This window comes from Monodelphis domestica, chromosome 5, assembly GCF_027887165.1.
Source record: "Monodelphis domestica isolate mMonDom1 chromosome 5, mMonDom1.pri, whole genome shotgun sequence".
NCBI lineage: Eukaryota > Metazoa > Chordata > Mammalia > Didelphimorphia > Didelphidae > Monodelphis > Monodelphis domestica.
The window spans coordinates 245,738,573-245,766,359 of NC_077231.1; the positions used below are offsets into that span (position 1 = coordinate 245,738,573).

Sequence of the window (27,787 nt, forward strand, 5' to 3'; positions counted from 1 at the left end):
TAGTGTTTATAATCGAACCAAGCCAAATAGAAGGTCAAAGACAGGAAATGGATCTTGCCATGTGACTATTAAAACCCGACCTGACTGAAAATGTGGCTTTGTTCCCATGGAAGCAATGCTTAAAGGCCATAAGGATTCATTTCTAAAAGATTAATTAGTGATGAGGTAAGGCTACTAGTGTACTTTCAAGATAGGCATCCAGGGGTAAAGAGAAAGGAAATTGTTCCTTTGTCACAGGGCTGTCATAGATACAAAGACCACTGAGCTTAGATCCAGGAAAGCCTGTGTTCAAATCCTACCTCTGACATTTATTAGATGTGAGACTTAGAGGACGTCACTGTTGATTAAGTCAAGGTAGATTACATTTTCTCAAACTCAATTTTGTCATCTGTAAAATAAGGATAATAAGAGTATAATAAAATGGCAGAGATAGGCTCCTGAGACTCTAAAGCAGTGGTTCTCAACCTTTCTAATGCTGTGACCCCCCAATACAGTTCGTCATGTTGCAGTGACCCCAAACCAAAAAATTATTTTGGTGGCTACTTCAAAACTGTAATTTTGCTGCAGTTACGATTTGGAATGTAAATACCTGATATGCATTATGTATTCTCATTGCTACCAATTGAGAGGTTGAGAACCACAGCTCTAACGTCATTTCTAGTTCTAAAGTTATAATCTAATAAGTGGGGTTCTGTCTCCTCAGGTAAAATGAAGAAGACTTCCTTCTGAATACTGATTTAAATAACTCAAATCTGTGATCTCATTAATGAATGCATTCCTTCCATTGGTCTAGATGACAAACAATAAATACCTTTTAATCCTATATGATTCTTGTCTATATTTACTCCCTGATCCTCCAAAAAGTTTCTATACCATGTGCTGAATGTTCTCTGCTAGTTCATTTATATTTGATGGTTTCAGATTTCATGGATGGCACTTTTCTATTTATCAATTCTCCTTTGCTCATGCTAAATGTTAGGTCTACTTTTTTTCAAACTACATTTTCACATTGATATCCCCAGTATACTTTCTTGCATGTAGGTCATTATTGAAACTTGACACAGCCTTCTTGTGCCCACCAGGGGTCTCTTTATTTCCCATTAGTCCAAATACAATCCTCTGTCTTCTGTGGTCATAGCATAACAATATTTTCAACTATACAGAATCATTAGAAGAATATTTTATTAGAAATGTATCCTCGAACCAAATTATAACTTAGGATCTTTAAAACACTGCAAAATTTTCCAAATGCAATCTAGTTCATTCTCTTTCTTCCATTCAATTTTGAATCTCACTCACTATTCATTAGCTTTGTTCATCTTTGGTAAAAACATTGATGTAGTAATGCCAATGGACTGTCAATCCAATTATACATAATTTTGTTGTTGTTTATTTGAGTCTGACTTTTCATGACTCCATTTAGGGATTTCTTGGAAAGTCTGGAAGATAGATGCTTTTCATCCATTTGATTTTTTTTTTCAGTCTGGATTGGCAGACTGATTTTATCTGATTAATCATGAATCTTACTGAGGAAACTATAAAATTCTGGGGTACAATCAGTACAATATCCATTGTAAACAAGAGCCTCTGAGGAACCATTCCTCATATAGTGAAAGCTTCTCATAAAGGATATCCTCTAAGACATCTTTGTCTAATGAATCTGCAAGACAGTGTGGGAGTGAACTGGAATTGAATACAATGAAATCTTAAAAATTTATATTTTTAAAAAGCTCTTTCTATTTAGTTATTAAATCTGTGAAGGAATCCCACAAGTTTTCAATATATGCTCATACTTGCTGGAAGATACTCTCTAAGGTTGCATGCAGCTCTACTAAATCAATGTACACAAATAATAAGCACAGAAGTTTGGGTTGTATTCTTTGCACTTTTAGAAAGTTATCTGAAAAATCTTCCTGTTGTCTTCTTATAGTTTCATCAAGTATACTTGTTAACATAGATAGATCATTCTCATATAGAAATTTGTAAAGATAAGAAAGTTGGCATATGAATTAATAGTTCCTGGATATTTTCTCAATTGTCCTTATTTTCTTTTAATAAAATAATCTCTGATTTGCTCCATCCATTTAGTATTTTCCCTATCCTGATACATCTTGTAAAATGATCCCTCAATGCTTTCAGGATTATATTGCCTCATCCATTTCTAGGACTCTATCCCAAAAGTATCATAAAAAGGGGGGGAAAGGACCTAGCTGTATAAATATATTCATAGCTGCTCCACTTGTAATAGCAAAATACTAGAAACAGCCTATATGTGCAACAATTGGAGAATGACTGAATAAATTATGGTATATTAATGCAATGGAATATTATAGTACCATAAAAATGATAAATATGAAGCATATAAGGAAATATGGAAAGACCCATATGAGATGATGCAAAGCAAAATCAGCAGAAATGGAATTTTATGCACACTAACATTTATTCAAGGAAAGAAAAAGAAAAGAAGGAAGACAGGGAAAATAAAACTTTGAACAGGCCTGGCTAGGGACTTAGAACAAAAGCATTTTCTTTGCTTGTTCAAGGTTTGTTAATTCATTTAGTCTTGTCAATCAATCAGTCAGTCGACCAGACTTAGCACCTACTCGGCATCAGGCACTATGCTAGGATCTAGAAGATTTAACTACAAAAATTAAGTAAGTCTTACTAGCAGGTAGCATCCATGCTAATGGTGAACACACACACATATACACACATACACATGGCACATGCACATATATGCATGTTTGTGTATATGTGTGTAAGCACATATATAGCTATACATATGTATGCTTGTGTATTTATACATGTATGCACATACACACACTTAAATATTGTGTGTATATGTATACGTGTAAAATATATATCACACACCATAACTATAAATAAATACAAAGTAGATAAACACAAGATAGTTTGGAAAGAAAGACTCTAGTAGTTTGGGTAATGGGGACTAGGAAAGATTTCATGAAGAAGACGATACTTAAAATGCCTTTTAAAGGAAGAAATTGACTTCATGAAACAAAGGTGAGGAGGAAATGCACTCCAGGGTGTAGAATGGCCAGTACAAATTCATGGAGATTGGAAATAGAGTGATATTAGTAACAATCAAAAGGAATGTGGCTAGATTTCAAAACATGGAAGGAAGAATGATACGTGATAAAGACAAAAGGTTTGGAATAAGACTTTATCTTATATTATATATCTTATATCTTATATTTATATACATATATATATATATGATTTTTTGTTGGTGGTTGCTAAGTTCATAAATTTTTTGGAAAAAATATTTAAGATAATTTTGCCTCCAGAATGGATTCCCTTCACATACACCTGATCTAGTCAAGTATTTCTTTTATTTTTAATTCCTCATATAAAAAAACTAATGTTTTGGGTTTTCAATTTGGCAATTCCATTAGTCACTTAAATTACTTTTAAAAAAAAGGAAAAATTGTGGTACATATAGAAAACTGATCTGAGCTCCTTCTATTCACTTTCAGGGACACATGTACTTAGCTGGCCTTTTGTATGAAATATCAATCAATTGATTCCTGTAAGAAGCATGGGGAAAGGGAGTGCATCCAAAAGGCTTGGCTACTGAATCAGGAAGAGTTAGCAACCAACTCAGAAGGTATTTAATTGAGAGAATATCCATTTTTACTTTCTTCTGCCTCTTTTGAATATGTGTCTTGGTTTCCAAACTTCTCCATCTTGGACTTCCAAAGTCTTCTTCCCCTTGTCCACTCTGAAAGCAAAGGCTACAATGCCTGTCAGAAGCACACACACTCATCTAAGTGAGTGTGAGCAACTAGATCTCATATCTCTGGCAGCATCTTTTGCTCATGATTCTTTCTCTGAACACAGGTGACTGAAAAGCAATCTTGGGATGTGGACTTTTTTAGTCCAGTGGCAGTTTCAGGAATTTAGGAGTTCTAGGGTTACTTAATCAGACTTGACTAGAATCTACAATAATTTTCTGCAATGATATATTACTTAAAGAAAAGTACTACTGATAGGATGTAATATAGCTGCATCATGTTTAGTATCTTCAAACTCTCTTTTGCTTTCCCTTCCCCCTAAAAAAATATTCGGGACATATAGTTATGAGACTTTTGACCTCTGGTTTCTCAAACCTGATCCATATTTTCTAATATACTTTCCTCCATCCTTCTCTCTGCCCACTTTTGCACTGAAATCAATGACTTTGAAAGTATATATTGATTTGGTTTGGAACATCATTACATATACAACATAATGTGGGAGTCACATAAAAAACCCCTCTGAGGAATGGTCTCAAATCTCTACTTAGTTTTTTTGTTTGTTTGTTTTGTTTTTGTTTTTTACTACAGAGAGAAACTAAAGATAGGATTTCATTATGGGAATTTCCAAGTGATGTTAGCTAAGAAGGAATTAAAACATCAATATGAAATTACTTCCTCTAAAATACAGAAAACTAGAAGGTTCTTTAAACTCTATCCTAACATTGCTAAATAAAACTGATCCTTTTCTTTCCCAGAAAAATGGGCTTTTAGAAATGAAATCATATTTTTACTATGGATTCAAATGCCATGATTACAACTTAATAATGATCATGAAAACTAAAGATGTTCTTAAGAAACAATGCTAATGTTTAAGAACATCATAATATAAATACTAACTTTTCATAATTGTTTATGAAAGTGAAATTATGAAGGCACAGTAGCCCTCTAAAATGTCACTAAAGAAATTTGGTGAAGTAGAAAGGTAATTGTATAATAAGTATCTAGGTTTAAATCCCTGTCATCATTTCTGTAACCTTGGGCAACTTCCTTAGCTGTATCTCAGGTTCTTCATATAAAAAATGAGGGGCCCTGATATAAAATAAGATCATTTTCATCTTTAAATTTATGATGACACTAAAAGGCTAGACATGTATCCCAAACATCTTAAGACTGTCTTATAACAATCAATTATGGAGCTATCATATTGAATTTTATCTAAACACTTAATCTTTCATCCACAATACCTTTTAGGGTAATAATTTTACTATTTGTTACATTTGTATTACAAGGGAGGATTCACTAGTTTGGAGAAAAAGGAGAGATACTAAGTAATAAAAGTGATGTAAAAATAAAAATTGTCAATGAAATCTTTAAAAAATAATTCTAGTTTTATTCAGAATTGGGTTTGCAAGCATTGAATAGCTTTCTTTTTATTAACAAGGTCCTTTTTTGAGGGCTTCCATGAAAGATTTCTTCCCTTCCAAAATCAGGAAATGGTCATAGCCAAACATGGAGAGAGTAGAAGTGATAAACTTCAAATCATTCTTCTCTAAAGTATGATATTTTATCAGTAGCAGCAGCGGATTTCAAAGAATAATGACATGCTTGTTGGCCCCTACAACCTAGCTTTTCAGCATGATCAAATCATTGATCACTTCTTTATAATAGGACAAACAATCCCAGAGGGTATATGTTCTTGTCAGAAATGATAACCAATGGAGGCATTTTTTCATCAGTTTACCATCCTTGATCTGATCAGTATAGCCAAGTTATAAATCTCGTTGACCTCAGGCCAGTAGTGTTAGCATAGACCACATTGAATATGACATAGGTGGAATGTCAGGCTCCAATACAGACCACTTTGAGTGGGCTTTGATGGGTTTTATGGGGAAGTTTTTGACTGGACAGCATTTATATCTTTGAAGTTATTACCTTCTGTCATCCAAATAATATCAGTCATCTTGTCCCACTCAAATAAAATGGAGTCAGACACCTACTGCTTTAGATTTTTCTCAGTTTAGTTTATAAATCTCCATCAAATTAGTTTTCCATGTAAAAAATAGGCACACAGAGTTTGGGCAAGGAATTGGATTATCTGGTATTATTTCTTCATATTATTTTAATATTTTTCAAGCTTTTTTGCCATCATCATTCTGCCATTCCTTGTAGTACTTGGTGAAGTCTTCCTTTGGATTCATTCCAAGTCTTGGAGAATCATTTCTTATGCTCATCACTGACAGGCTTGGCAATGATACTTTGGAATATGTGAAGCTCTTAGGGGTTTTGAATACAGCCACAGGCCTAAATGATTACCATGTGCTTCTCTATAGTGGTGACCATTTCAAGTACTTCCTTCCCATTCACTTTGGAGCCAGGACTGTCTGCCAAATGATGTGCAGCCCAAGAGGGTTGTGAGGTGGATTGTCTTTGTAGGTTCACCACTGTGGAAGTTCTTTATCTTCCCTTGGGGTCTGCAATTTCACTTTCAAAGCAGGAAGGCCAGAAACCTATGCCTTGTTGTAGAGAATATCCAGCGGAAGGTTCATATTTTTTTTCAAGTACTTTATTTTATCCATCTTGAAATTGCCTGCTTTAAGGATTGAAGGAAGCCACCCTGCTACTCATATTTCAGAATTTGGATGACTGTTCTATGTTCACCCTGATTCTACTATTGATGTTTTTGTAAACATATGTCCCTTAGCCTTCATCTTCCCAGAAAAATCTAATTTGGGACAGATTTCACAGTCTTGCCTCCTTCACTCCTTTGATAGCTTTGTTTGATTACTTTTACTTTCCATACTCTTTCCATCTTCATTCTATCTCTCTTAAATAGCAACAATCACAAATGGGTTCAGACTCAACATAGTTCCATTCAAAGGTAAGAGAGTTTTCTGGTTTTTTAGATGGTATTTTAGAATCTAAGGGCCAACCAATGAAAAGGCAGATAATTATGTCTGAAACTCAAAGGGGGTTCAGAGATTATTTTAATTAATAATCATGTCTTTGATTATGAAAGAGCATTGGGATATTCTCTTGACAGTTGTGGTCATTGTTTGACATGGTGGTAGGAAATCTGGTGCCTAGATATGGAATATGGAGTGAACAAACTTATGGGAGGAAAAAAAACTTTACCAGAATATGAAGAATATGGGTTTTAGCATGAGGCAGAGGCTGGAGATGTTCTGAGCCTTGATGATATGTGCAACTCTAATGTCTAGTGTGTTCCCATAAATGTATTTGGGAAATAATTGAGAGAACTCTAATATACATCCTAACTGAATAGCACTGTTCTGAGATTCCTTTTGCCACTCTCCTCTAGGAGACTGAGCTTCCCCCCCCCACCCCAAGAGATTCACATTTTAATAGGGTTCCAAATTTGAAGTCCATTGAGCACTAGGGACCCTTATTCAGATGTGTCAACTGTATGTCCTAGGATCTAAGTTCCTTCAAAGATCAGCAGAAGCACTGCTATCTAGGTGGACTTTTCCTGATTCCTCCCCAATGTTAGTGTTCTCATCATTTTGCAATTATTTTGTCTATACTTGGTATTTATTTACTTCAATATATATTATGACCCCACCCTTCCCATTGACCCCCCCCCAAATCCTGGCAGGATCTAAATTCCCCAAAGGAGGGTTGTTTCATTTTTCGTCTTTGTATCCCCAGTGCCTAATGCTGTGCCCTGAATAAGGCACATAATTAATTAATGTTTGTTGAATTAGACCAAATGTGGTTTGTCAATCAATCACATACTAAAAGAACAATATTATCTAGTGTAGGACAACTATTTTTTAATGTTAAAAATATAATTTAAGTCAAGATCCCTTAACTTGATGTCAATAAATTTGTTTAAAAAAAAAGATGTTGGTAACTATATTTAAATAGAATTTGTTTTCTTTGAAACCACGTGTATTTTTTAATACATTAAAAATGTTATTTTGGACAGGGATCTGTTAGCTTTCCCAGAATGCCAAAGCAATCCATGACATACATAAAAAAAGAGTAATAAGAATCCCCAATTTAAAAGTTTAGGAACTGCTGTCCCAGGTTAAAGATAAGGGACTTCTAAAATGGGATTCCACATAATAAAAAACAGGCTATATAAAAAGGTTTCCCCAAACCAAGCTCTCAAAATCACACCATGTAGGTATTATTAAACTCTTCTCCAACTTTGAAAAATATTAGTCCCATCTGGGCATCCATCTCAGGAGTCTAACATATAGTACAAGTCCAGACTGAAAGAGCCTTACCTATAAGGTTTTCTATGTATCCCCAACTTTGTAAGTTATAAATTCATGTTAGTGGTCCACTGGAATTTGTCCATTATTTCCTAATTGATCCAACAAAATGTTTATCAAACCCTGAGAGCCCATTCAGAATGTAATGTCTTTTTTTTTTTTAACAAGGCTATAAGCATTGCTATCTTTTCATCTTGTCTTTCTCATTATCAACTTTCAAAGAAGTGAGAAATACAAAGTAGCAGACAAAATAAAGGCCACAGTAGAAAAGGAGAATTAAAGGAGATTGATTCCCTGGCATACTAGTTGGACAAGGGCAATTTTTCAGAAAGTTAAGATCTTTCAGTCAAGACAAGTAGTAAGGAAAGCAATATCAGGTAAAAGGTCTAAATTATTTAAAAATTTTTAATTTATTTTACCTATGATTTTACTTGTACAGGGAACTCCCAGGGAGGAATTTTCTCTACCAAACCAGCTCTATATTTCCTCAGTAACTACATAAATTTGCCTAGAATAATGAGGAACTGTATAACTTGCTCAAGGCCATATATGTGAGCAGTGGAACATTCTTAGGGGGGGGGGTCAGTTTTTAATTCATTTTGCTTCACTTCCTTTAAATATTTTTGTGATATATGATAAATATATATAATACATAAACACACACACACACACACATATATACACACACACACACACACACACACACACACACTCACACTCAACTTAGCCCTTGGATCTGCAGTTGGGTTCCATAAAGGACATTTACTAAAATTAGGTTCTGTATAATGGGTTCTCCTATAACACCAACTCCTAAAGTATGAGTCCAACTGGTGTGTGCCTCGCATTTAAAATCAATCCCTAGACAAAATTAGCTATTCATTAAGATATTTACTGGGCTGCTAGGTGGCAGAGTGGATAGAGTGCTGGACCTGGTGTCAGGAAGACTGATCTTCCTGATTTCAAATTTGGTTTCTGACCTTTATCAGCTGTGTGACTCTGGCCAAGTCACTTGACTCTGGTTGCCTCAATTCTTCTGTGAAAATGGTTTGGAGAATAAAATGGCAAACCACTCCAGTATTGTTGCCAAGAAAACTCAAATAGGTCATGAAGAATCAGATATACCTGAAAACCTACTGAACAACTCAAAGATATTTGTTAAGATGTCAAAGTATAAATAATAGCTACAAAACATTTCCCCTCTAATCTCTCACTAATACAGATGGTATTTCTGGGAAAAAGCAGGCATAAATATAGAATATAATGATCTTGAAGCACACAGATAAGGAGCATATTTGCCGAAGAAAATTCAGAACATGAGGAATGAAGAGCTTCTATGTCCTTGTTTACTTCTTATAGTCTTCATACATTTCATGAATGGGTATAGTATTTCCTCTAGGTAAGTCACTCTGCTGGGCTTCCAGGGTCTCATAGCTTCCACTTACTATTGATTGCAAAGGTACTTCTTACTTTTTAGTCTGCAGAAAGCTCTTTTCTTTGCCAATGGTACAGTTTCTGGTCTCCTCTCAAGTGATTTCTCTGTCCATAATTATTTGGAGTGTCTATCTTACTCCATTTAAAATTAATATTTAAGCATATTTTTAACTTTCATATAGTTACTAATCTCTCAAACTAATAAATAAAGTGTCTCTTATTAGTTGAGTAATTCTGATTCAAAGTGCCATGTCCAAATAAGGGGAAAGAGAAAGAAATATTTTCCTTCCACCAAAAAAATTCCCTCTCAGTGGCCAAGGACTTCCTCTATTTCTGAATTATGGTCTCAATTCTAAAGATTTCACAAGTGAGTCTTTTAATGGTTTTTAGAGGCATGGCTGATTTTCTGCTTAGCCAACTGTGTTCTCCTTTATGATTCACTCAAGGGATTTGTTCATAATATAGTAATTTTAACACCTTATTCCCACATTAAAATCTCATCATCTGTGGTTAAATCCTGTGACTACACCAACAAAGTTTAGAGGAGGCAGGAAATCCTATTCCCTTCCATATATAATATATAGAAGAATATGTGCTATCATACAAATGGACTTTAAAGAGAAGATAGTCACTCTTAAGGGAAAAGTCAACATACTACAAGGGGTGCAAAAAGAAGTGAAGTCATGAAGTCTATACCCATTCTTATTTTTAAGAAGTTTTTTAAATTTAGCTTGGCATAGAGAGATTTTCCACTGAAAAGCGGTACATGTGTTGAGCAAGTAGGCAATGCTGGAAGGTAGAGTAAGTTGGAAAAGAATTATTTTGAAATGGATAACTGGGTGAAAGGTGAAAAATCTGGAAATGTATTTGTAGAAACAGAAGGTAGAAAAATGAAGGTATATGTGTAGGAAGCAAAAGATTTGTTCCTACATATAATATCATCAACAGTCTAGCTCCTGGGGACCAGTGTTTTCAGGCTGTATCCATACAATTATTCCAAAATGAGTCAAGTCAGGGAATTTACCAAACAATCAGTCAATTCATTTTTTTTTTAAAAAGTTCAAATCTGTTATCTGTCATAGTAAAGATCACAAAAAGAAGACAAGTTGTCCAGCCAAATATTTTGTGATTCAATTATTTTGAAGTTTTGTAGATACAGACTCAACAAATGTTGAAATAGATTATGGAGGGTAAATTGATGAAAAATAATTTTAGTAAAAATTTTAGTTACTTTTGAAATTTTAGTTACTTTTGACATTTTAGTTACTAATTATGCTTGAGTATCTAAAATCTATTTGTAATAGAATTAGACATCAAAAATAGAAATGTGCAATTTAAATGGAATTTTACAGTTACTTATTCTAAAAATTTTGAGTTTTAGTCAAGGGTATGCCAGTAAATGTTTAACAGCCAGCTCTCTGGGGGTGGGGGTGGGAATGCATGCATGGAATAATTTGAAATTTAATCTGCATCTTGGCATTTTCTTCATCACATTCCTAAATCCAAACAATCAACAAGATAATAAATCAAGCTCTGATTTGAGACATTTGCTGAATTCTGAGGTGTAAACGCTCACATAGACAATTTCACAATCCTTTGGGTTCCTGTAGGTTCCATCTGTGAATACTGGATTTAGCTATCTCCTAATTGTAACAATGAAGATGCTTAGCTCTTCCTTTATTGTGAAGATTAAAATGTAATCTCCTGATTGTAACAATGAAGGTACTTAGCTCTTTCTTTATTGGGAACATTGAATTGTAATCCACAATCTATTTTTAGATTTTAATCTACGAAAAGGTGGTATCAGTATTTTAAGTAGATCTATGATTTTAACTACAAAAAGGTGATAAGTAACTACAAAAGGTGAACTAACCAAAAAAGGTGTTAAGAAACCCAAAAAGATATAATCTAACCAAAGAAGATGTGAATTAAAGAGTGGGCAGTACTGGAGAGGTGTGTCTGCTGTGATTGGTACATGTAAAATTTAGGGGAGGTGACACAAGAGAAAATGATCTTTAAAAAGAGCACCAGAGGCCAGAAGAAGAGATATTCAATTCAGATATATTCTATTCAAGGAAATCGAAGAGCTCTCTGACTTGGAGGAGAGCCTGGAAGACAGACACTTGAGGAGCGACCAGAAGACAGACACCCAGACTTCTTTCCATTTAGATGGTCACCTTTGGTGAGTGAAAGGCTGACTTAGTGACCCTGCCTTTCTTGGAGGTATAAACCTTTGAGAAAGGCCCATCGTCTTGAGACTCTTTTTCCTGATTAGGGCTTTAGTATTTCTATCTGGCTCAGAGGAAGCTGGACTTTCCTCACTTTCTCTCATTCCTTGATATCTTCCCTCTATTGTAAATAAACTACCATAAATTTCATTTACTTTAGTAATTTATTTTTGGGATTTAGAAATTAAATCCCTGGCAACCACCTATATAAATATTCAGAGTCCAACCACAATTTAATTTAACAATCACAACCCTATTTAGAGCTCTCTCATTTGTTTCTAGTCCTATTTCCTATATCTCTTTATGTATTCCAGGTTTCAGTCAAGCTTTTCCTGGATCTTTCTTTTTCATCAGTGCATTCACAGAGGCCTCTTATGTCCAGAATATGTTCTATCCAAATCCCACTTGTTAAAATCCTCTATTTCTTAAATACCCAGCTAGGGAGCCCTCTCCTCTATAAAGCTTTCCCTTCTACTCTTTGCTGAAAATGATTCCTCTCTTCATTATTTCTTATAACACTATGAAAAAAATAGTAATTGTGTCTCTTTTATTGCATTTCTCTATATTATCCTTGTTTGTGTGGCTATTTAATGCTTTTCTGTAGTTTTAGATTATAAATTCCATAGGGCAGGAACTGTATAATTTTTAGTATTTGTAGTCCTGGACTTAGTATTATGCATTGTATATTTTTTCTCTTTTTTGGATATATAAAAGTTTAGGAAAATATATTTACAAAGCTAGAAGAATAGAAAAAAACATAGCTTAATAATATATAAAGTTGATTCCTGTTTCACCAATTTACAACAGGATTATGCAGAGAAAACTCCTTTAGATGCAATGACTTTGGGATTTATTGCAACACTTTTGGTTATGTTGTGGGTCTTATAAACTCCAATGAGCCTATTTGCAATCTCATATGTGTTATTTAGAAGTGAAATTATCATACTGGGCATTTTTGTTTGTTCATGGATATAAAAATGTCACAATGGACACATTTTTCAAATCAAGGTCTACATGGATATAATACATGAAGTAAAGGAATGTAGACTTATAGTGGGAAGGGAAAACCAGAGCCTGGGAATTGAGTGTCATTTTTTATTTACAATGCTTTTTTTTTTAGAGAGGAAGGGGAGATATATGTGATTTCATGGGAAGAGAGAATTAGAGATGAAGAAACTAATCTATCCAATGTATACCAGAAACTATTCTAAAATTTATAATTTTAGAGCAAGTGTTATTAACCTTTGGGGAGGTCATAGATTTCTTTGGCAATTGGATGAAGTCTACAAACACCTCATAACACATTTTGAAATATATAAAGTAAAATATATGGACAGATAAGTGGTGTGATGAATAGAGCACTGAGACTGGAATTAGGAGGTCCTGAGTTCAAATCTAACCTCAGACACTAGCTATGTTACCCTGAATAAATCACTTAACCCTCTTTCCTTTAGTTTTCTCATGTATAGATGGAAAGGAGAAAGAAAATGGCAAAACACTCCAATATTTTTGCCAAGAAAACCCCAAATAAAGTCACAAAAAGTCAGATGTAACTGAAAAACAAAAAAAATGCATTGGATTATATAGGACACCAATGGATTGAAATGTAATTTTATATATATATTTTTTCACATTATTTTATTCATTTTTATGAATATTATTCCATGGTTATGTGATTTATTAAAATATATATTTTTTAAAAATCAAAATTTCATGGCCCAAAGGCAAAGAAGTCCTATCTTAAGGGAATTACATAGATGCATTGAGATGTTTTTAGTTGCCTCTGGACACTAAGTCAGAATATTTCAGAAGCAAGATTTGAATTTAGGTCTTCCTGATTAGGAGACAAACTCTCTATCCACTACCCTCCATGTATTTTTAAAAACATAACCAATATATAATATATGGTGTCTCAAAAATCTTAGTGCTGCTTTAAGCTTTAATTGTTTAAAATACACAAAGAAATTTGGCTTACAAGGTATATTTCTTGTTTGTAAGATATTTTGCTCAGATCTCCTTGGTGCCAACTCCAGTACACAACATATTATGCCATGATACCTCACATGAATCTATAATTTAGACTAGGAATGTGCCAGAAAGATAATCTTATCAGTGATCCTACTTTATATTTTTTGGAAATTTTCTCTATTTATACTGTAAAAAATTAATTTCCAGGCAACCCATTGGTGCAATCACTTCCCAAAAGCATACATATCAACTGACAAAAATATGTATATATAAATTATGATTTTCAATTTATCAGTTCTTTCTCTGGAGGTAGACACAAATTATTCTTCTAATGTTAATTGTTCAGCTATATAGAATATCCTCCTGGTTCTACTTGTTTCACTCTTCATTATTTCATGTAGTCTTTCCAAGTTTTATTTTTAATTAAGATGGTCCTCATTTCTTACTGCACAGTAGTATTCCATTACATCCATATACCACAACTTTTTCAGCCATCCCCAATCAATGGATATGCTCTCAATTTTGAGTTCCTTGCCACCACAAAGAGAGCTGTGAGATATTTTGGTACATATAGGTCCTTTTCCTTTTTCCCTGATCTCTTTGGGAAACAAACCCAACAGTGCTATAGCTGTGTGTAAGGGTATTCAGAGTTTTATAATTCTCCTGGCATAATTTCAAATTGCTCTCCAAAATGGTTTGATCTTACAGTTCTACCAGTCAGACCGCATTTTTTTTTTCAATATCCACTCCAACATTTGTCATTTTGCCTTTTTTTACATTTCAGCCAAACTGATAGGTATGCAATGATACCTTAGAATTTTGATTTGTATTTCTCTAATAAATGAGGATTTGGAGCATTTATTTTCATATTTCTGCATATGGCTTGGTTTTCTTCATCCCCAAATTGTCTTTTCATATCTTTTGCCCACCTATCAATTGAGGTATGGCTCTTCTTTTTATAAATTTGATGAAGTTCTCTACACATTTCCATATTCTATAAACCTGAGGCCCAGAAAGGTTAAATAACTTTCTGCTGAGCGCACAAGTAGTAAGTGACTGAGCTAAAATTCAAACCTGGGTCCTCTGATTCCCAATTCAACCCTCTTTCTATTCTTCCATGTTGTTTTGCCTCTTCAATAAAAAGGTCTAATATGCCACAGTACCAAAAACAGTGCTAGGCTCAGAGTAGGCACTCTAGGACTATTCAATTAATTGAATTTTGGGGAAAAAATTTCTGCAAAGAGAAGAAAAAAATTTTTCCTCATATCCTCCTAGATCCCATCTTCTAAAATGCTGCCTTCTATAAGAAACTTTTATGATGCAGCTTGGTGGCTCAGTGGATTGAGAGCCAGGTCAAGAGATAAAAGGTTCTGAGTTCAAATCTGACCTTGGATTACTTCCTAGTTGTGTGATTCAGGAAAGGACACCTAAGTTCCATTGCCTATCCCTTACCACTCTTCTGCCTTGTAACCAATACACAGTGATGATTCTAAGATGGAAGGTGTTTTAAAATACATATTATTTGTGTATTAAATATGTTCTAATTATATAATATAGAAAATATAAAATAAATTTTAAATAAATATATCAAATACTATGTATATATATATGTATATATAAAGAAGCCTTTTTTATTACTAATGTCTTTTCTTTGTTGATTATTTCCAATTCATCCTGTATAGAGCTTTTTTTGGAACTTATTTGTTTATACATTGTCTCCCCATTAGACTGTGTGCTCCTTGATGGCAGGAACTATCTTTTACTTTTCTTTGTCTCACCAGTGCTTAGCAGACTATTTAGAATATTATTAAATTTTACTAAATGTTTATTGATTGACTGAGAAATTGTGTACTGCTAAATTTTTTTAAGTCTGATTACTCTCAGAGTAGCTAGTTGAAAGCATAAAGGAAAGGCAAGCAGAAAGGAATTCGGTGGTGCTATTTTTTACTTTGAATCAAGATTGTGCCTCTTTATAAAAGCAGATCTCTAGCAGGAAAACTTCTTGCCATTGATGATCAGAAAACACATTTCACTAGCTGATTTGTGCCTGCTCCACACTCTTCCATATCCACAAGTTGCTGCTCTCAGTGCAGGCATTTTAGAGACCCTTTGAACTTTCGAACCGTTCTTGGCAGTGTGGAGAATGAGATGAATTTAAACCTTGCAGTGCAATCTCTTAGGCAGGAGCTGTGTCTTATTGTGGTTGATTCACTGATGAAATATGCTGCTGAAATTTCAATGAATAATTTGCCAGAATAGTTCTGAGTCTAGGAAAATACCTTCTCTGTTCTAGGGAAATTGCTGTATTATTGGACTGTAAGGCAAATACGATGGACAATTATGAACGAAGTGAACTCTTTTTAAGTGATCGTTTTATTTGAGGTTCCCTAAATTCTCTTTTCTATCAGTCTCTCTCTCTTTGCCTTAGGAATAGCAATGCTTCTAGCCTGGTGCCTATAGCCATCACCCTGGGAAGCCATCAATATGGAGATGAAACCTAAGCTGGCAACTGTCCTATAGATGCCTCAGTCACAGTAATTGAAGATGCTGAAAAGCATGTTCTTGTGAACAAAGTCTGTGGCCTCATCAAATGACTCAAAATTAAAAAGTGGCATGATTTTTGTCAGTGGAAATTATATTAAATAAGAGGCATTGCCATCTGCATTGATGCTGCACTCTAAGGCCCATCTTTTTATATGAACTATAACTGGTACCATGTGTTATCTCCTCTGTCATAATATTAATTCCTTAAGGGCAGAAAGTGTCTTATTTTTTAACTATATCCTCAGCATTTAGCTCTTTCCATATAGTGAGAAATTAATATATACATATATGTATATATATACATATAAATATTTGTTCCCTCGTTTCCTCTTTCTTTTTTCTCCCATACACTTCATCCCTATTATCAAAAGTTCCAAAAGGATTAATGAATTGTAACTAAAACAATTAGAAAACTTTTTTCTCCCACAAACAGAATTTATACATCCAATGAATGTTTCCCCCTTCAAAGAAGTCAGCTTGAGAAGCCACACATTTATTTTAGTGGAACTGCTATGGTTCAAATATTTCTGGAACTACTCTATCATAATTTTCCTCTGAGTCCATCATTCATTTCTCCAAATCTCTTGACTGGTGACAAGCATTTGTTCTTTGAAGGTAGTTTTGGAATTTTTGTAACAGCAAAGACATCATTCAGAGTGCCCAGTCTTTTGAATAAGGTTGTTGATCCTCCCGGGTGATTTCATCCCTTATTTTATGATAAAGTATGACTCTAAAGGAAGGAAGGACCTTTTTTTTTTAAATAGTGCTCATAAACTAAAGTGAATTTTCCCTTCCCCTCTTCTGTTCCGACTGTCCAGGATGCTTTGGACCCTTTTCTCCTCCTATATTCATGCTACTGCTTTTCTTTTGCGAAACAGTATTTCATACTCATATAATCACAGGTTTAGCCCCCCAAAGTCCCAGCACTTTCATTAATATTCAACTCACCTTTTTCATATAACGTCTATCTTAATTGTTCTGGGTTTTGGTCATCTTATCCTCCACTGAATTATTTTAATATTAATTTACCCCTGATTTGATATTTAGCAGATACTGTAGACCTTTTTTTGGACTTGACTTACAATTTCATGTCTGTAAGGATCTCCCACTGACAAAACTCCCTCTATCAATGCATATTGGTGCCTGCTTTTTGATTTTTAATTCTAGCGAGTTGTCAATGACTTTGAATGGGCCCCTTGTCTAGGGTCATACATCCTGTACAATTATTTGTCAGAGACGGGGCATGATCACAGCTTTACCTAACTCCTGGCTTGAGATTGGCTTTCTATCTACTCTATACCACACTGTTTCTTAACATATAAACTACCTTCTTTTATCTAACTTTATATCAGGGATTCATAACCTTCTGGTGTATGTGTATATGTGGCACCTTTGGAATCCCATGCATTTTATGAGGCGCCTATAGGTTTTTTATCAGACTGCTTCATATTCCATTTCATAGAACTAGTCCTAAAGTAGGGATTTTTAACTATGTGTGCATTAGTGAGTGTATATGTATATGTATAGCAGAGACACACACAGAGACACACACACAGAGACAATCCAATTATGTTGAAATCCAATTATCGATTTTTAAAAATTTCATGTTTCCGCAGTTAAGAAATCTTGCTATATATTCTTGTGCAATATTTTCTCTTAAGCTAGACTGTAAACCCTTTAGGATTGGAAACTGTTTTTTGGTCACCATATTTTTTTAAACTCTTACGTTCTGTCTTAGAATTAATACTAATTATCGATTCCAAGGCAGAAGAGAGGTAGGAACTAGGCAATTAAGTTTATGACTCTCCTATGGTCACACAACTAGGAAATGTTTGAGGCTATATTTGAACCCAGGACTTTCAATTTCCAAGCCAGCCTCTCTAAGCATTGAGCCATCTAGCTGCCTTCAGAACACCATCAATTTCTAGTACAAGATATAATGTCCTAAACATAGTCAATTCTCAATAAGTATTTGTGGATGATGAAGATAATGAGTAATGCATAAATCTAAAATTATTTAAGTAGAGAAAAGCTAGGACTAATAATAGCTGATATTCTCATAGTGTTTTAATGTTTTACAAAATCTCTATATTATCTCAACTGAGTCTTCCATGACATCTTGTGAGGTAGGTACTTATCCTCATTTTGCAAATGAAGAAGCTGTGTTAGAAAGGTGCCATAACTAATCAGAGTTAAGAGAGAGATCTGATCTCAGGTAAGCCTGACTCCAGGACCAGGATTCTGTTGCTGTCATGATACAGAAGTTTCCTGATTCCAAGCCAGTGTTTTTGTTTTTTAATTTCTATTTTTATTTTATGTTGCACCTCCCTGCTTCTTATCTGTAATTCAGGACCCCTCGTTTTGGGAAATGAATGAATGGTTCCATTGCAGAGGATAGATTTCACCTATTTATAGCTACTCTCCATATCTGTATTTCAAAATGACAGAAAAATAATACAAAGCAAAAACCAGATGTAAGCACAGCTCTCACCATTGAGTTTGCAATTATACATTGCACCTCGGGAGAGAAATGAACTAAAGAACATTTTGGAGCTCATTTTAATTCAATCTCAACTACTTACATGAAGTTGTTTTCTTCCCTTAAAGGATACATGGGCCAAACGATCGCTCACACATCCAGCACTGTAAAATGTCACTGAAGCAGAATTTCGCAAGTGGCTGCTGTCTGCAGGGAAGCAGCTGGCAGATCATGCTGTCACCAAGCCAGAACAGAGTCTGAAGCAAAGGGCTCATGCATTCAGCAAGGAACGTAGTCAGAGCTTCTCAGTGTGATATCCAGAAAGCAGCTTGCATAGGACATCAGACTAGGGCCAGGCTAGACATGAACCTCTCACATCATTATTGACAATGAAATGGTCAATATTGGTAGAGTTTGTATGTGTCTGTCTATGTACACACACACACACACATAACATGTAAACAAATATGTGGGAAAATACTCTAATGATGAGATAACTAACCTTAGAGGCAAGGAGACCCAGACTAAAGTTCTAATCACGTCCCCTACTACTTTGATAATCTTGGATAGTTTGTTGGGTTTTTTTTAATCTGGGCTACATAGCCTCTAAGATTCTTTGTAGCATAAAATGTGTGATTCTGCTTGTGACATATACTGACTATGTGACCTTGGACAAGTCACTTAGCTCCTGAGCATCCCCTAGCAACTCTCCAGGTAGATCATTCATAAGACGAATGCCAATGTGTATTTAGGGCAGGCTGAGCCATCTCATTAAGAGTTTGATATAGTCTCTGGTCTGAGCAAAAAAAAAAATTCATATATATACTTATAGTAACATATATAGAGTTACATAGTTTTATACAGTTATATAGTTATACATAGTTATATAGCTCTCATCATAGTTATATAGTTACATATAATATTTATATACAGTTATACAGTTACATATATATACTTATAAATCTTACACACATGTGCACATTTACTCATAGATACACACATGTATATATGTGAACTTGTTTTATTTTTAAGCATGGAATATGAAAATAATATGTCACATTATAGAGCCCTTTAAGGTTCAAAAGTGTTTTCCTTAAAGCAGTCCTTAGAGTTGCTGTTCAGTTGTTTCAAACATGCCCAACTTTTTGTGACACCATTTGTAGTTTTTTTGGCAAAGAATCTAGAGTGGTTTACCATTTCAGGTCATTTTACAAGTGGGGAAACTGAGGCAAACAGGGTTTAAGTACCTTACCCAGGGTCCCATGCTATGAAGTGTCTGTGATTGGATTTGAACTGGTGTCTTCTTGACTCTAGGTCTGTCAGTCTACCCACTGAGCCACACATCTTTCCAAAAGGAAGCCCAAAATTACAGTTCTGTGATTTGGAGTTAGTCAGTGTAAATAATATATCCCCATTTTATAAATCAGATAATTGAGACTAATAGAAATAAAGCAATGTTCTCAATATCAAACAGATAGTAAATGATGGAATCAAGACCCAAATCTAGATATTCTGGTGATGAACTCAGGGCTGCTTTTTCCTTGTATCATGATGCATATGCAGAAGCTGCATTCAATCTTTCAGGATAGTCTCTAATACCAAGACTGTGGAGGAAAGAGCATTCTATTGAAAGTTAACAGATCTGAGTTCAAAACTTAACTCTAATATTTATTCCTGCCCTTGTAACCTTGGATAAATTACTTGACATCTCTGAACCATAATTTGCCTGTCTGTTAAATGAATAGATAGAACAGAAGGTTTCTCAAGCCCCTTCCAGCTACAAATCAATGATTGTGTATTCCAATTATATCCAAAGTCCCTTCCAGTTTTCAATTCTATAATCAATAATACTGTCTTTTTCTTTTAGATTAATGCTATGATGACCACACTGGAATTTTCCCTTCCAAAGCAGCTTCTTTTATACCCAAAGCAATAGTACAATGTGAATTGCCATTGTCATTTATTACCGATGACATTTTTATGAATTCTGAATGTGTGTTTTCATTGGTAGAAGGAACTCCTAATGAGAAAATTCCTGCTACAAAGCAGAGTCTTAAAGTTCCATGGGCCAAAGAGACAAAGTCAAGTACTTACCCAGGGTGACTCTCAAAAACAAGACATGAACTCAGGTTCTCTGGATTCTGAGACCAACTCTCTATGCAGTCCACCCACACTGCTTCTCAATATATGGCACAATTTTAGATACTTGTCAGTCCTATATATTAGTTATCTCTAGTAATTACCTTTATTGGTTATTGTCTTTTTATCATCCAGAAAAAAATGGGAATGAAAAAGGTGAAGAGATACTTTCGAGGATATTTCTAGCCATTAGATCTCTATCATCACAGTCACTGGTACAACTTCCTTTCCACAAGTTCTATTTGATATTTCATAACTTAAAGCAACATGGAGGAGGTCCAAAAAGGACCCACCTTATAGTGTTACATTTTGAAGCATAGCAAACACCCACTATCATTGGCTGTTAGATTTACCAACATTGTGCCTTGAGTGCTCTATAGAATTGATTCAACTGCCTTTTTCCTTTTAGATTTTTTATAGCTATTATCTATACTTCCTATTCTTATATGTAAGTCCTGACATTCATCATACTATGGGGCAAACCCAGTAATATGACAGTTATATTGACAATAAAAACTAGAAATCATTAGATTGCCAGGTATGCCTTTTGTTCCCAGAATGGGAAATTTGTGACTTCTAGATGGGAGCAAAGGGGAAGGTCAGGACAATGAAGGCAAGGTTGATTTAAGGCACTCTGTGGCACACCATAATTAGGACCTTGGCTGATGTTGGCATTATCTGATTATCTGACACAATGTGTCTGGGCCTAGACCAACTTTAAAAATCATTGGTAGGTACACACACACACACACACACACACACACACACATCAACTTCTGAGTTGTCTTAGATAAGCCTGACAGATTGAAAAACTCCTTTGAAGGCAATAATGGAAACTTCTGAAAGACAGAACTGAAATATTTTAGTCCTGCTTCTTCCTTAGCAGCTCACATTTCAGGCAGTAATTAGAGCTCACCTTCTGCTACAAGTTACTAATATTATGATATTTTAATTTATGGAATTTCTAAACTTATTTTACTTTGTTCACCCAACCCCAACCTTCACAGATAGCTGCTTTCCAGAATCACTGAGGTAGATGCCTCAAAAGCAGAGAGTGCTGTTGTTTCTTGGCTGAATCTGTCTCTCCAACCAAATTCAATTTATTTTGATTTGATGGGCTTTACTCAGTGCCTACAAAGCGTGTGGTGCTAGAGATCCAAGGACAAAAATGAAACTGCAGCTTAGCATTTTTGTCTTTGTGTGACCATGGTGTATGGTTCCTGAACCATTGAAGGTACTGCATAAAAGACTTGTTGATTGGTTGATTGTCCCCAGATAGCCTACATTACATCACAAGTGATGCTTATTGACATCTCACTGAAGGAGGCAGTGTAGTATGATGGAAAGAACCCAGATCTCCACTCAGAGGGGTTAGGCTCACATTCCACCTCTGATACTTTCTATTTGCATGATCTTAGGTGAGTCAGCTTCCTGGTGTCTCAGTATTTTTCTCTGTAAAATGAAGTTGAACTAGGTGATCTTTGAGATCCTTTTCAGCTCTAGTTCTATGAACCTATAACTAAACCAAGAATACACAGCAATAGCAATAATGTATAATGATCAACTCTGAATGGCTTAACTATTATAAGCAAGGTAAAGATCAAGGATAATACCAAGAGACTCATGACAGAAAAGGCTGTCCACTGTCATAGAAGGAACTGATGGAATCTGGATGCAGTTCAAAGCATACCATTCTTCACTTTATTTTCTCCATGAATTTTTCTTTAGGGTAAGAGATGTCTTCTTTCACAACATGACAGATATGGAAATATGTATTTTATTACAATATATGTATGACCTAGATCATATTACCTGCTACCAGGGGAAGCAGAAGGGATTGTATTTAGGATAAAACCCACGGGACACAAAATGTCAGAAAGCAACTATAAACTGTATCAACATGAAATCTGAAAAAAAATTTAATTAAAAATAACTAAACTGAGAAAACAAGGACAAAAACATAGATCTTAGGGCAAAGAAAGCTTACTTCTCAGATAAGTAGCTGGTCTTTCCTTTTCTTCCTCATGTTCTTGTTTCTGCAGCTTTCCTCAAATACCATAAATGGGAAATAATCCCACAGTGATGGTATGTGCTATACTTTTGTTTTGATAAGCAGGATTAAGAAAAGAAAGTAGCATAAATAGTATTAATGTGGAATTTCTTTTGATTCTGATAAAATAACTAACTACATTTCCCATTTAGGAAGAGCTGAAGGATAGATTACTTATGTACAAAAATTGTTTAAAGAAGCATTTTTGTTACAAGGAAAAAGATTACTCATTCGCCCTAAATTATTTTGAGTAAGATCACCCAAGAGTAAATCAGTATATATTATTGTGAAGAAATACATGAACTATAGAGTTGTTAAGAGATGCAGGATGGGGAGGTAGTATACATGCATGGGTCCTTAACCCTACCCTGTCCAAAGTCCCTTCTAAACTCTGTTCTCTGGTCTGTGTTCAGTACTGTCAGAATCTTTCTAAAAAGTTGCAGCATCTCCCCTTTTTAATAGGCCCTTAGTTCTAATACAAAGGAACCATAGCTGGATTAACCAATTAATCCCTAACTGGTCAAAATCTCCCAATTAAATCAATTCATCTCCAACTGATGAAATTTAAGCATATTTTCACACTGAAATTGAAGAATCAAAGGATATATCCTTGATGTCCCTCAATCTCTTTCAGGGAGTTAGCAATGGATGTGTCCAGACAAAATCAGACTCAACAGGTTCAACTACCTACAAATGCATCAAGAGAATCTTAAAATAAATACAGCTACACACACACACACACACACACACACACACACACACACACACACACACACACACAAGCACAAATGACATACCCAGGGCCTGAAACAGACCCCTATGAAAACAGCAACCAATATGAAGACAGATGTTTCTAGGTAACTAGGTGGCTCAGATGGTAGGTCTTAAAACTATAAAGAACAAATTTGAATCCTGCTTTTACTAGTTTGGTGACTATAGAAAAATTACAGAGATTGTCTTAGCATAGGCATCTACATTGGTAAATGAGATTAATAATAGCACCTGCCTCACAAGGTTATTGTGAGGATCAAATGAAATGAGAATATATTGTAAAGCACTTTGTTAACCCCACAGGTGTACATAAAGGCTAACTATGATGAAGACTACAATGAAATGAGCTGACACAGTGACTTATTCTTGCATTCCAGAAGTCAGATTGTATGTATCCCATCAGAATTTTGTGGTCTGTGTCAATTCCACTGTGACCCAAGTTCCGCGGGCAGCTGTCCAACTTGCTATCAGCCCTGGAAGGTCCAAAGTGATCCTGGATCATTCCCATTCCCAAAGATTTAAGGAAACCTGGGCCAGGTCTGGTATCTGCACCCCAAAGTCTCAACTTTTGTTATTCAGCAGATCTAGAAAGGCTTCATGGATCCTGAAGTAAATCATTTTTATGAGTCTTCTGAATTGCAATATGGAAACTGGGAGTAAAATATAAGTATTGACTGGATTTTTCTGCAATTCTCAGGGTTAAGTCGGAACCTTGTATCACAAGTCTTTATATACCTTTCATCAAATTCAATTTTATTTTATTTTCAGCTCTGAGTTCTTTCTCTCCCCATCTACCCTTTCTTTCCCCCAACTATACACACACACACACACACACACACACACACACAGAGAGAGAGAGAGAGAGAGAGAGAGAGAGAGAGAGAAACCATTTTAATGTGTATAGTCAAGTAAAACAAATTCCTATATTCACCATATATCACAAAATAATTTTAAGAAATGCCTTGGTCTGCACTGAGTCCACCACTTCTCTCTCTGAAGGTGGATAACAAGTTTCATCATGAGTCCTCTGAAATGCTTATCCCCACCTTCATGCTCCCAATGCCAATCTTCTTGATCCAGCCTGATAGCATGTTGTAAACCAAAGAATTGGGCTGGATCAGCCAATCAAATTCAGCTCAAATGCCTGGGTTTACCAGTAATACTTATTTGCCCCATAGCTTCCCATATGTAGCATATCTCTCTTTCTCAGCTGCCACATCAAGTACACATGCAAGGATGCCATTATCTCAGACAAGGGACCACAAACTCATCTGTAGTTATTTTCATCCATGTTAGAAACATCCCAATTCCTTAAGTTCCTCTGTCAGTTCTTGAGAAAGTCGACTATCTGAATCTTTCCCTGCTAATGCTAAGGAAAACCAAGAGTTCAAACCAACCTGAGTTCAACTCAACAATTTAGCATTTATTAAATGCCTAATCCAGCAACATGTAACCAATTCCCAGGACATTTTCCTTCCTTTTCTCAAAACATTGGTCTTTCTTTCTAAGCAAACCTTCTAATTTTTATTTAATGACTTCAACTTACATGTTGGTATCTCCTTCAGTATTCTTTCTTCTTGGTTTCTAAGTAGATTGGCATTTGTTAGGTGCCAGCATTGTGCAAAGCAGAGGAGATACAGAGATTGAAAATACCCCTGCCCCAAAGGAACATAAATTTTGATCCACAAGGTATCCTTTCCACCACAGATAGCAACTCTTCCACTTCTTTGATGACACATTCATGAGCTGCTGTGACCAAAATATTCTAATCCACTGGAGGCCAGTATTCTGGTGTTGAGCCTTTCAAAACTCAGCTGGGTTGATCTAAGTATGACAGACACACAAACTCTTGCTGGGAAGGGCTTGAACCCTTCCCTGCTTGACTAAAATCTGAAAAAACCTTTAAGAATATGAGGTCACTTCTGTCATAAGGAGGCCATCTGTAGAAAAGAGGCATGACATTATTATAATTTTAACATGGATTTTAATAAAAAAATTAAAGTGGAACCATCATAGGGATGAGGAATTTGTTCCTGCACTGAATAAAGTCTTAAGAACTATCTCTTTTTTTGCATTCTAAATAGCCTTCATTGCTATAGAAACGAGACACTTCTAAGATAAAATACCCTTAAGACTGGTGAGCTAGTCATGAAAAGGAAAAAGGAAACCCCAGGGGATTGTCTTTATTTCTAGAATTGACATCAGAGTTCTGCAAGCATTGACCAGCATGGTAAAGGTGGCATTTGAGACAACTTTGATGCTATCGTTAAGACCTAGGCAAAATTGCACAGTAGCTAAGCTTTGCCTTTGATGTCTCTTTCCCCAGGAGAACCTCTTTCCTCATTGCTTCTAAGGAAGGCCCTCCTATATCTCCTTCTTGTCCTAAACTGGCTTAATCCCTATTACTCTGTTAATTGATAATTAAGGAATTATTTGATAATTTAAAGTTGAATTTCTCTCAAAATCATATGGGTTTTAAAAGGCATTTCTCTAAGACAAGCTGACATTAAAGAGCCATGAGACCCCATATTTACAACTAGAAGGAACCACAAAATCCTTCTAGCCCAATTATCTTCTTTTAAAGATGAAGAAACCTAGACCCATAACTGTTAAGCAGCAAGTGTATTAGAGGTAGGATTTGAACCCAGGACTTCTGGCTCTAAAGTCTCTGTAGCATTGTTCTTCCAAAATAAGAAAGTTTTCCAGGGATCCCAATGTGGGCATACTTTTCTCATATGGCTGAATTTTACCCAGGTTTCAGTCTATCTTAAATATAAACAAATCTTCCAAAGGGCTATGCAGTCATGACCAGTCTAACTATCTACCAAAGCCAGGTCCTGTTTTTCTCTCATTAAAACTACCTGCTATATATGGTTTTTATGTGCCTAGGACAACATAACCCAATCTAGTTGTGCCAGCTCTGTTACTTTCTCTAGCTGAAATTCTGAGAAACAAGTTAGTGATTGCTAGGCCCATGGTATTGCTGGACATGGTGCTGACAAGATTCCCCTCCATTAATCCTTTCTCTCCTTCTCCTTCAAGAAAGTGACAGTCTTCTGAAGGTGCTTCCTATGAAAATCTCTTCCAATGAAGGGCACAGAGACAGCTTTAATTCTGATGTCTGCTCCTCTACCACATCTCTTTCAGCCATTCTTGCCTCTCAACGTCACTTCAACACGACAAATTGATCCCTTTGTTATTGTTTGAATCTCGGAGGACAGACCAATTTGAAGTATTAAATACTGAACATTAGGTTAGTCTTACAACCTCATTGTTGTCCTGTTTTTATATCACCAGATGAATTTCTAACAGAAGAACCTAAATGCAGGAAATGTGTGTGAAAGAGTCCCAGATATGGTCTCTGGTTCTCAGCTACAGAGTTCTTGTTATCTATCTATCACCCTGTTGTCTGCTCTGTTACTATAATTGCCTTAATGTTTGCTGAGTGTTGTGAATTCCTGCAGATTTTGTCCCTGGGTCATGAAATCTGACATTTGTTAAGTCCTTGGCACATCAGCCAGACACATTAAAGAGTGAGTTACCAAATATGTCATAGATCACTTTTTCTTGGAAGATTCGGCCATTGATAGGAATTGAATCCAATCCTGATTCAAGTGTGTGGTATGGCAAGATGAGTACTACCTAATATCCTGGTATGGATATCCTATTGGGCCACTGGCCTGTGGATGGTAGGCTACAGTAAGCCATAGCTAGACCTCTAATCTATTTCAAAAGCCTTTACAGAACTTGGCTATAAACTATGTTCTGTTGTCCAAGACAATCTGTACAGGAAGCCCATGGAAGAAAATGACCTTTAGAAAATACCATACTGTCTGTGGGGTGAACAGTAGCTTGGAACATGGGACCAAGTAGCACATTCTTGCGAAATGATCTATTGTATGCAGGAATGATGAAACAGGCCTGCAAACTTTGTTGTTGGGGAGGAGGAATCTAGTGTATTGCATAAGTTCAAAAATTCTGAGCCATTAGGGATAAAGCCAAACTGGTCACTGCACTAAGTCTAGCACTAATATGACAAAACCCAAGGAGCCAGGGGATTGGGGGTATGGCACCAAATTAAATAAAGTAGGCACAATGGTCCAGCTAAGACATGGGGCAAGTTTAAGCTTTCATTGCAATTAGCATTGGGGCAGAACTCATGAGAGACCAGTGCATTTCCA

The 27,787-nt window shown here is 35.4% G+C and overlaps 2 long non-coding RNA genes across 4 annotated transcripts in view; one reads left to right on the forward strand and one right to left on the reverse strand.

The window, feature by feature from the left end:
* Positions 1-18,905, reverse strand: part of LOC103102781 (uncharacterized) — a 48,569-nt gene extending 29,664 nt beyond the window's left edge. Inside the window, exon 1 of one of the 2 annotated variants that reach the window (XR_008912386.1) lies at positions 18,750-18,905. This is a non-coding gene — a long non-coding RNA (uncharacterized LOC103102781). The remainder of the gene's footprint in view (positions 1-18,749) is intronic. The other variant, XR_473286.3, reaches the window with a different exon arrangement.
* On the forward strand, positions 1-27,159 carry LOC103102555 (uncharacterized). 2 transcript variants are annotated; one of them, XR_473280.2, is made up of 5 exons: positions 1-165; positions 3,498-3,628; positions 11,503-11,609; positions 23,910-23,993; positions 26,649-27,159. It is a non-coding gene; the product is annotated as an uncharacterized LOC103102555 (long non-coding RNA). The 2 variants fall into 2 exon arrangements; XR_001625125.2 differs by lacking the exon at positions 11,503-11,609.
* The last annotated feature ends 628 nt before the right edge of the window (positions 27,160-27,787 follow it).